The sequence below is a fragment of the Giraffa tippelskirchi genome, chromosome 11 (assembly GCF_054371585.1).
Source record: "Giraffa tippelskirchi isolate mGirTip1 chromosome 11, T2T-mGirTip1v1.2.pri, whole genome shotgun sequence".
In the NCBI taxonomy this organism is placed as follows: domain Eukaryota; kingdom Metazoa; phylum Chordata; class Mammalia; order Artiodactyla; family Giraffidae; genus Giraffa; species Giraffa tippelskirchi.
Genome location: NC_137285.1, coordinates 107250081 through 107261475, shown reverse-complemented (window position 1 = coordinate 107261475; position 11395 = coordinate 107250081). Strand labels below are relative to the sequence as shown.

At 40.1% G+C, this 11395-nt stretch overlaps 1 long non-coding RNA gene across 1 annotated transcript; it reads left to right on the top strand.

The window, feature by feature from the left end:
* Positions 1-2243: 2243 nt before the first annotated feature.
* LOC145525830 (uncharacterized) lies at positions 2244-10363 on the top strand. Its single transcript, XR_014068434.1, has 4 exons — positions 2244-2404; positions 2540-2732; positions 3024-6772; positions 8451-10363. It is a non-coding gene; the product is annotated as an uncharacterized LOC145525830 (long non-coding RNA).
* Positions 10364-11395: the final 1032 nt, after the last annotated feature.

The window sequence follows — 11395 nt, the reverse complement described above, 5'->3', positions numbered from 1 at the left end:
GATGCATGTGACAAGGGCTCGGGGCCGGGGCAGTGGGATGATCCAGAGGGATGGGAGGGGGAGGGAGGTGGGTGGGGGGTTCGGGAAGGGGAACACATGTAAACCCATGGCTGATTCTTGTCAATGTATGGCAAAAACTATTACAATATTGTAAAGTAATTAGCCCCCAAGTAAAATAAATAAATTTATAAAAAAAAAAAAAAAAAAAAAAAAAACATTAACAAATACATTATTTCCCATAAGTTAAATAACCGTTACCTTGTTGATCATAATACTAGAACACTATCCATACATTTTTCTCACATTAAAACATATTTCCATATATGATAGGCTGTTGCTTTTGGAACTGATTCTATATATATATGTCATCTTAAATTAATTCTGAGTTGTTTTACATCTGAACTCTTTATATTTTCTTAACCATTTGATACATTTTGTGCTACAGTGTACCAAGTTAAATGTAATATTTCCATGTACACACAAAAATGTCTTCTTCTCTGATCCATTGTGGATATATAGTATGGCCTAGACATAAAGTGAAGGAAACTTAAGAAATGAGTGACTCTTGCACTCTTGCTAGCAAATTTCTGGATGAATGACATCATCTAGAAACCATTTATTTGAAAGTTTTAAGAGTTGTTATCTAAATATTAATCTGCAAGGAACTAGCTAATGACTGATAATTTATCCAGCCATCCATCCAGCACAGGCAAAGCTATGGGATCATTGAAGATGATATTCATCTATAATCATTAACATTGCAAGATGTTTACAATACATTGCTGAGTGAAGGAATTGGTTATAAAAGTTTGTATGATATGACTGCATTTTTGTTTAAAAATATCTGTAGGGTTTAAAATTTTCTTTTTACTGAGCTTATTTTCTATAATGAAAATATATGAATCTTATTTAGTTAAAAGAAAAATCAGCATCTCCATGGTATAGGACTCTGGCCTGAAGAGCTGTTCAGGGGTGATGAGAGAAGCAAGGAGGATTAAATAAGACCCATTCCTTCCAGATTGGCAGGTGCGTCCCTGCCTTATGGGAGCAAGCTACTGGGTGACGTGTGAGGTTCTGTCCAACTCAGCATTCTGAGATCCAAACTAAAATGCAATTCAAAGAAAATTTATTGGTGATCATCCTGTGCCAAGACCTATATCAGGTCCTAGAAGGAGAGAGATGGAGGCCAGTACCTGCCCTGCTTGTACCTATTACTTGGTCGGAAGGTTGATACTAGCTTTGGAGTAGAAAGATTTCTCTTTGAACTGTGCCTCTGCCCCTCACTAGCTGTACAAATTTGGGGAATTTTCTTCTCCTTCTTAAAGGTGAAAAGTCTGAAACTTAAAGAGAAGGTAATAGTTCTTCCTTTTCTTTGTTGTTTGGAAGATTCAATAGAATTATAAAATAGTCTAAGAGGAAGGGAGGGAAGGCAGCATAGAGAGAGAAAGGCAGAGAGGGAGTCATTCATTTTCTAGGCCAGTTTTTAGGCTTTTCAAGAATGAGAACATTCAATAAGAATGAAGGAAAAAAAGATGCTTACCTAAGGAGGGGTATCAGATTTTAAGAGTGATGCATTTGTTACAAGTTAATGACATATATAAATTAGATAATTTTGTAGTACCTCCTCATGGTTTTTGCCTTTTGTGAGCACACAGGGCCTTATCAGAGTCAGATTTTCCATGTAAGCTGTGTGTGGTTACTGATGGACAAAGGACCTGCTCAGCCCATCTTTCCCAGAGACCCCAGATAATGGGAAGGCAGTGGGAGATGGAAGAGCCATGGTCCACTGAGTCTGCCTCATAGATACAGAGTAGACAACACTGGGATGCAGGGAGCAAGGAAGACTGAGGAGGGGAGGCGATTACGTGGCCATGGTAAATTCTTTCTACCTAATCGAAAAATTGTAGTTTCTACCTTTTTTCTAAAACAAATATGTAGAAAAAATGTATATGAATAATTTTTCTATGAGTTTGTTATCCTCTAGGGGTTACAAATGGAGGACAAAGTCCTATCCCCCACCCCTAATTCTCCTTAACCAAATGCTCTGTTGAAGAGAGAAATGTAATGACCTAAAGACAATATCAAACGCCAATCAACGTCCCAATAAGCATCTTGACATCTGTTTGCTCTTGGAAGTCTTACCTCACCAACTGCTATTGTTGTTCAGTCGCCTAGTCATGTCCAACTCTTTGTGACCCCATGGACTGCAGCACGCCAGGCTTCCCTGTCCCTCACCATCTCCCAGAGTTGAAATCAAGAGTCCTGTCTTCATCTCCGTTTGTAGGAATTCTTAGCACAGTGCTGATCTCAACAAAACAATACTTGGAGGGTTCACCAATAGTCATCTCTCACCACAATTATTCCATTATTTATGTTTACATTGTAGAATTATGAGCCAACCATGGTAAATCAAAATATTAGGCTTTCAATTGGCTAAATAGATTTGTTAACCCACTTAATAATCATTCACCAGTAAATGAATCAGTCTAATTTGCTTAAGTGTTGATGTAGATAAAACATGTGTTTCCATTATTTTAAGACATTGATATGAACAAGAGATAAAGTCAGACAAAGGCCATGCCTTCAGCACTGGAGGAAGGACAAGTTAATTTAAAAGCAAACCCAGTCAATCAAGCTTTGTGGCAGCTCCTTGGGGGATTATGAAGCACAACTTTCCTGTTCTCAAGAAGCTTTGAGTCAAGTTAAAGACTCAAGAAACTCACAGCGATTAGGTAACAATAGATACTATACATTCAAAACCAGTCTTTTAGTTAGAAGGACTCCTTTTAAAAGTAATTTACTAAATCAGACAAGGTACAACCAAAAATTAAAAATTCTAAGTCTTATAATCAGAGATAAGGACTGTTAACATTTTAGTATATATCTTCATCCAGATTGTTTTTGTACAAATAAATAACAGATATTTTCAATAAAGCAAGATCACATTCTAAAACTGTTTTTAACGTATTAGTTATACTCAATATATTATGAAAAAAATTGACAATTTTCTTACCAAATTGTAGATTACACAAAGCTAGTAAGGAGAGCCATTGCTGAAAGAATCACCATCTAGAAAGATCTTACCAGAAGACAACATGGGCCAAACTCACAAGATTAAATTGAACAGAGATGTCTTTCAAGTCTTTAACTTAGATTGCAAGTCTATAGATCTTAGCTGACTGCAAGCATGATAGGTATCAACAGTGTCACTGGCTTTCAAAATGCTAATATAAGCTAGGCTGTTTGAACAAAAGCACAATACCCAATGAAAGGAAGGAAAAGTCCTCTCTAGGTTGTGTGGTCTGACTGTATCTTGAGTTCTACAGTCAGTTTTATGACCCAAGTTGGTCAAAAGGACAGTAAGCGAGATGGAAATTGTTAAATGAGTCATAATTGCAAGAACTAGAGGTGACTAAGCCATGCCCTGTGGGGCCACCCAAGACAGACGGGTCATGGTGGAGAGGTCTGACAGAATGTGGTCCACTGGAGAAGGGAATGGCAAACCACTTCAGTATTCTTGCCTTGAGAACCCCATCAACAGTATGAAAAGGCAAAATGATAGGATACTAAAAGAGGAACTCCCCAGGTCAGTAGGTACCCAATATGCTACTGGAGATCAGTGGAGAAATAACTCCAGAAAGAATAAAGGAATGGAGCCAAAGCAAAAACAATACCCAGTTGTGGATGTGACTTGTGATAGAAGCAAGGTCCGATGCTGTAAAGAGCAATATTGCATAGGAACCTGGAATGTTAGGTCCATGAATCAAGGCAAATTGGAAGTGGTCAAACAGGAGATGCCAAGAGTGAACGTCAACATTCTAGGAATCAACGAACTAAGATGGACTGGAATGGGTGAATTTAACTCCGATGACCATTGTATCTACTACTGTGGGCAGGAATCCCTTAGAAGAAATGGAGTAGCCACCATGGTCAACAAAAGAGTCCAAAATGCAGTACTTGGATGCAATCTCAAAAACGACAGAATAATCTCTGTTCGTTTCCAAGGCAAACCATTCAATATCACGGTTATCCAAGCCTATTCCTCAACCAGTAACGTTGAAGAAGCTGAATGGTTCTATGAAGACCTACAAGACCTTTTAGAACTAACACCCAAAAAAGATGTCCTTTTCATCATAGGGGACTGGAATGCAAAAGTAGGAAGTCAAAAAACACCTGGAGTAACAGGCAAATTTGGCCTTGGAGTACAGAATGAAGCACGTCAAAGGCTAATAGAGTTTTGCCAAGAGAATGCACTGGTCATAGCAAAGACCCTCTTCCAACAACACAAGAGAAGACTCTACACATGGACATCACCAGATGGTCAACTGGAATCAGATTGATTATATTCTTTGCAGTCAAAGATGGAGAAGCTCTATACAGTCAGCAAAAACAAGACTGGGAGCTGACTGTGGCTCAGATCATGAACTGCTTATTGCCAAATTCAGACTGAAATTGAAGCAAGTACGGAAAACCACTAGACCATGCAGGTATGACATAAATCAAATCCCTTATGATTATACAGTGGAAGTGAGAAATAGATTTAAGGGACTAGATCTGATAGACAGAGTGCCTGATGAACTATGGATGGAGGTTCATGACATTGTACAGGAGACAGGGATCAAGACCATCCCCAAGAAAAAGAAATGCAAAAAAGCAAAATGGCTGTCTGAGTAGGCCTTACAAATAGCTGTGAAAAGAAGAAAAGTGGAAAGCAAAGGAGAAAAGGAAAGATATTCCCATTTGAATGCAGAGTTCCAAAGAAGAGCAAGGAGAGATAAGAAAGCCTTCCTCAGCGATCAATGCAAAGAAATAGAGGAAAACAACACAATGGGAAAGACTAGAGATCTCTTTAGGAAAATTAGAGATATGAAGGGAACATTTCATTCAAAGATGGGATCGATAAAGGACAGAAATGGTATAGACCTAACAGAACCAGAAGATATTAAGAAGAGGTGGCAAGAATACACAGAAGAACTGTACAAAAAAGATCTTCATGACCCAGATAATCATGATGGTGTGATCACTCACCTAAAGCCAGACATCCTGGAATGTGAAGTCAAGTGGGCCTTAGAAAGCATCACTATGAACAAAGCTAGTGGAAGTGATGGAATTCCAGTTGAGCTATTTCAAATCCTAAAAGATGATGCTGTGAAAGTGCTTCACTCGATACGTCAGCAAATTTGGAAAACTCAGCAGTGGCCACAGGACTGGAAAAGGTCAGTTTCCATTCCAATCCCAAAGAAAGGCAATGCCAAAGAATGCTCAAACTACCACACAATTGCACTCATCTCACACGCTAGTAAAGTAATGCTCAAAATTCTCCAAGCCAGGCTTCAGCAATACGTGAACTGTGAACTTCCAGATGTTCAAGCTGATTTTAGAAAAGGCAGAGGAACCAGAGATCAAATTGCCAACGTCTGCTGGATCATTGAAAAAGCAAGAGAGTTCCAGAAAAACATATATTTCTTTTTAATTGACTATGCCAAAGCCTTTGACTGTGTGGATCACAATGAACTGTGGAAAATTCTGAAAGAGATGGGAATACCAGACCACCTCACCTGTCTCTTGAGAAACCTGTATGCACGTCAGGAAGCAACAGTTAGAACTGGACATGGAACAACAGACTGGTTCCAAATAGGAAAAGGAGTACATCAAGGCTGTATATTGTCACCCTGCTTATTTAACTTATATGCAGAGTACATCATGAGAAACGCTGGGCTGGAGGAAGCACAAGCTGGAATCAAGATTGCCGGGAGAAATATCAATAACCTCAGATATGCAGATGACACCACCCTTATGGCTGAAAGTGAAGAAAAACTGAAAAGCCTCTTGTTGAAAGTGAGAGAGGAGAGTGAAAAAGTTGGCTTAAAGGTCAACATTCAGAAAACTAAGATCATGGCATCCAGTCCCATGACTTCATGGGAAATAGATGGGGAAACAGCAGAAAGAGTGTCAGACTTAATTTTTTGGGGCTCCAAAATCACTGCAGATAGTGACTGCAGCCATGAAATTATGACCAACCTAGGTAGCATATTAAAAAGCAGACATTACTTTGCCAACAAAGGCCCATCTAGTCAAGGCTATGGTTTTTCCAGTGGTCATGTATGGATGTGAGAGTTGGACTGTGAAGAAAGCTGAGTGCTAAAGAATTGATGCTTTGAACTGTGGTGTTGGATAAGACTCTTAAGAGTCCCTTGGCCTGCAAGGAGATCCAACCAGTCCATCCTAGAGGAGTTCAGTCCTGGGTGTTCATTGGAAGGACTGATGTTGAAGCTGAAACTCCAATACTTTGGCCACCTCATGCGAAGAGTTGATTCATTGGAAAAGACCCTGATGCTGGGAAGGATTGGGGGCAGGAGGAGAAGGGGATGACAGAGAATGAGATGGCTGGATGGCATCAACCGACTCGAGGTACATGAGTTTGGGTAAACTCCAGGAGTTTTTGACGGACAGGGAGGCCTGGCGTACTGCGATTCATGGGGTCAGAAAGAGTTGGACACGACTGAGCTACTGAACTGAGAGGTACTTAGCTGGAAAAGAGGAGACTTTGAGGCTGCGTGTGTGCACGTGTGATTGTGTACATGTATGTGTGTGGAAATTGTACATACATACACAGTTCTATACTGTAAAAGAACAATGTGATAGATCTTGTGTAACTTCAGAAGGCAAAAATAGCTGGACAGTTCTGAGATCATCCTCATAGCATTGAACAGAGGAATAATATTATAACCATCCATGCTGTCCAACAATGGAACAGATTGTCTTTGTGATGGTGAGTTCCCCTTTTCTGAAAATACTTAGGCAGACATAGAATAAGATATAGAGAGATTACTGCCATTGAACTTGAAGCATCGTATGGATCCTCAGGATTGTTCCAATCCTGAGATTATGAGATAAACTGAAAGAAAACTACTGAACACTGGACTCTTGATTTGTGGATTGTATGTGCATGTGCAAGTATATGGGTGTAAAATTATCTAGATTATTTTTCTTTTGAACGTTTTATTATGTATTGGAGTATAGTCAATTAACAATGTTGTCATAGTCTCGGGTGATGGGTGAAGGGACTCAGCCATACCTATATGTGTGTTCATTCTCCCCCATACCCTCTTCCATCCAGGCTGCCACAGAATGTTGATCAGAGTTCCATGTGCTATACAGTAAGTCCTTGTTGGTTATCCACTCTGGATTATTATATATATTGAAAACTCTCTTAAAAATATATCTCAGGTTTAAATCTGAAAAAAAAATAAAGTTCCTGATTACTTCTCCATGATGTGGTAAAGAAAGAGAGTTTGATTTCCATCTGCGTGTCTTCCTAGCAGTATGACCGTGAGAAATACGGTTAAACTCTGAGTCTTATTCCTATTTTACAATTGAAGAAATAACATATAGTCAAAGGAACATTGTGAAAATTAAATGATTTATGCTGCCACACTCCCTGGCCCATATTAGCTGCTTGATACATAGTAATTGTCATTATTGCTAATAACAGTATTACTAACAATAACAACAATTACTATTACTATATTAACATATATATAACATTATATATGTTATATATATATATGTTTTATATATATATATAAACAGCTGTTGCTGTTCAATCACTGTCATGTCTGACTCTTTTCGATGCCATGGAATGCAGCACTCCAGGCTTCCCTGTCCTTCACCACCTCCTAGAGTTTGCTCAAACTCATGTCCATTGAATTGGTGATGCCATCCAACCATCTCATCTTCTGTTGTCTCCTTCTCTTCCTGCCTTCAATCTTTCCCAGCATCAGGGTCTTTTCTATTGAGTTGGCTCTTCACATCAGGTGGTCAAATTATTGGAGTTTCAGCTTCAACATCAGTCCTTCCAATGAATATTCAGAACCGATCTCCTTTAGGATGGACTGGTTGGATCTCCTTGCAGTCCAAGGGACTCTCAAGAGTCTTCTCCAACATCACAGTTCAAAAGCATCAATTCTTCAGCATTTAGCCTTCTTTATGGCCCAACTCTCACATCCATACATGACTACTGGAAAAACCATAGCCTTGACTAGATGGGCCTTTGTTGGCAAAGTAATGTCTCTGCTTTTTAATACTCTGTCTATGTTTGTCATAGCTTTTCTTCTGAGAGCAGGTGTCTTTTAATTTTGTGGCTGCAGTCACCATCTGCAGTGATTTTGGAGCCCAAGAAAATAAAGTCTGTCACTCTTCCCATTGTTTCCCCATCTATTTACTATATATATATTAGTATATACTGTATATAATATAATGTTTGTTATAATGTATATAACTGTATTTGTTATAATATGTTATTATACTGTATAATAATAATATACTGGCCTCTTCTTACCCTTCCTCAGCACTCCCTCCCTTTTCTTTCTTCCTCACAAGTATCTCTTCTTACTCCCTAACTTTATTTTTCAAGACAGTTTATCTGTGTCAATATATACCTGTCCTAGCTCCTGTGATTCTGAGTGCTGTTTAACGAAGATTAGGCCAGCAAGAGGACTTCCTTTGTAGCTCAGATGGTAAAGAATCTGCCTGCAATGCAGGAGCCCCGGGTTCAATCCCTGGGTTGGGAAGATTGCCTGGAGAAGGAAATGGCTACCCACTCCAGAATTCCTGCCTGGAGAATTCCATGGACAGAGGAGCCTGGCAGGCTATAGTCCATGGGGTCACAAAGAGTGGGACATGACTGAGCGACTAACACACACAGACCAACAAGAGTGTGTAAGGTATAGGATGTAAACAGAGAAGTAAGACAACAAAGTACAGGAAAACCAGGACAGAAAACGTTTTCTCTCACCAAGTCCTCATTCTTCTCTTCTCCCCACGAAAAAAACAAATACCAGAAGAACAGAAGAGGAAAAGGTATAGTCAAAGGATCAGCAGTGGAGACACTGGAAAAAGCAGCACCTCACACTGGAAAGTCTCAAAAGGAAGTGAAAAGCAGGAGCCAAACTGCTGGGCCCAGAGTGGGTGGAATGAAAAAGATAGATGGTTGTAGAAGAGATAACTAACGAGGCTCTGATAACTCTAATTTTCTGGGCCTTGGTGAGCTTTGCCTACGCTTCAACTAAATGGAAATATAAATAGCTGAGAAAGAAGCCAGTGGATGGGAACTGACATAATGGACTATTGACTCTCTGAGATATAAGGGACCTTCTTAAAAGCATAATATTTTACGTGGTCATTTTGTCAGGCTTCCTCTGGGTGAGTGAGCTCCTTTGGGGGAGGTAAGTGGATTGGCTAATCTTAGTGTTTTGTTTAAAGTACACCCTTTAATGTACACCTAGTACATTGTGCTAGAGATCAGTTACCTTCACTGAGCAGACAGGGAGGGAAAAAGACATAGGCACCCACCCACCCTCCTCTTTCTCCCAAGGGGCTTTACCAGGTGAGTGCCCAATAAAAGATCCAATACCTACTTTCTTCTCCCTTCCACATCAAGATCCCTGTCTGAAAGAACCAAGCCCGTCTTCTCTTCCTGCTCTCACAGAGTGGAGTTAGTCCACAGGCCATCCAGGCCTTTACCCACGGGACACCACCTCCTATTTAAACCCCCTCACTCCACCCAGATTGTCTCCGCATGCATATACCCTCAGCTCTACGAACCTGTATCTTTCACCTCTGTGCTCAGTGCTGGGGGGTTTCCTTTATACTCCAGCCCAAAGTGATCGTCCACCCCACTCCCCCATACCCTTATCATCTTCACCAGCAGTCTTTAGTGGACTTGCAGCTTGTTAAAAAACAAAACCCAAAAAACAACCGAGAAGCAAAGGCTCCAACTCAGAATTTCCAGGAATACAGCCTGACACTCAGTCCTTTCACAAACCCCCAGCTAATTCTGATGCACAGCATTATTTGCAAACTGTTGAGTTCCGGGTGATGGTTTAGGATTTCCTATAAATTGCCATGTATTGTATGTTAATTATGCTTGAGTTATGTCTAAGCCTCCAGAAGTAAACCATGATCTCCTAGACCGGGACCATCACTTATTTTCCTTTATATTTCCCTTCCCTGACACAGGAAGCGGTGCTCAGAAAATGACATTGATGAAATGAGAAATTGGTTTTTGTCCATTTTATAGAATGACAGTTTGAGGACATGCTGGTTTAACATGATTCCATCTTAGTAAAGTCACAAAGCCTATTGTCTCCAAGCACTCCTCCCTTAAAGATTTACCCTACGGATTGGAATTTTGAGAATTTCCCAGCCAGCTTTCCCTCCCCTGGCTGTCTACTATCCTCATGGATACTATCATGGTGGTAATGCTCTCACTTCCACAACAACTTATTCCTGTTACTTCTGATACCATCTCTGTGAAACAATTTCTTAAATGTAAAATTACTGTGTAATAAAAGTTCTCACCAAAGTCCTCTGTTCTCTATTACTTCATCTCCTAAGAGAAGAGAAATCGAGTTTAGAGGAAAAAGGCAATGTGAGCATTTAGATCTATATAAAAGATCCAGAAAGGTGTAAGAAGCTGCCTTTGGTTGGAAACACATAGATAACAGCCACTGACATAACCAAAGTGGTGGATCATGTAAATCCATGAAGAAAGAGGACACATATGTTGGAAAACAATGAATTCTGAGGTCATCTTCATATACACCTTCATCTAATGGATGAGAATTCAATGACTTCAAGGTAATTGAGCCTGTGTCATGGGAGTCTCAAAATCTGAACTGACAATGTGAAGCATGTTTTTTGCTGAGAACGCAAGATGAATGATTGTGTAGAAAGTTTTTTCTGGTTCACGCTTTCACTCAGACGGTGGCACAGATAAACAAACAACAATTCCATTCAAGCCCATTTGCACCCATGAAAGAGCAAAGCTACAAAAAGCTACAGATATGGGTTTTTTTTACGTTCCTGACATTTAATTATTATTTTTTGGTAAGCAGAAGGGCTAGTGGCTATTTGCTATTAAAACAGTTTCAATAGACAAATTCCTACATATTGACTCAAGAGCTCACTTCTCAGATGCAGGTGAACTGCTGTCTGTGAAAACTGACCAGTCTAGATCCAACCCACTCTGCGATTCAACACAAGCTTTGCTTCCCCTTCAAGGTGGAGTCCAGAGCCTGTCTTGACAAACAGGAACACATCCTCTCTTCATTTGTATTGCCAAACCTTCAAATAAAGTCTTGCCAGAAAGTCTTCTGGTTCTCTCCACTCAATTTGCCATTTCTGCCTCCAGTTCTGCTTTCCCAAGTGGCTCAGTGGTAAGGAATCCCCCTGCAATGCAGGAGCCATAGGAGATTCAGGTTTGATCCCTGAGTCGGGAAGATCCCCTGGAGAAGGAAATGGCAACCCACTCCAGTATTCTTGCCTGGAGAATCCCATGGACCAGAGGAGCCTGGTGGGCTACAGTCCATGGCATCACAGAGAGTTGGACACA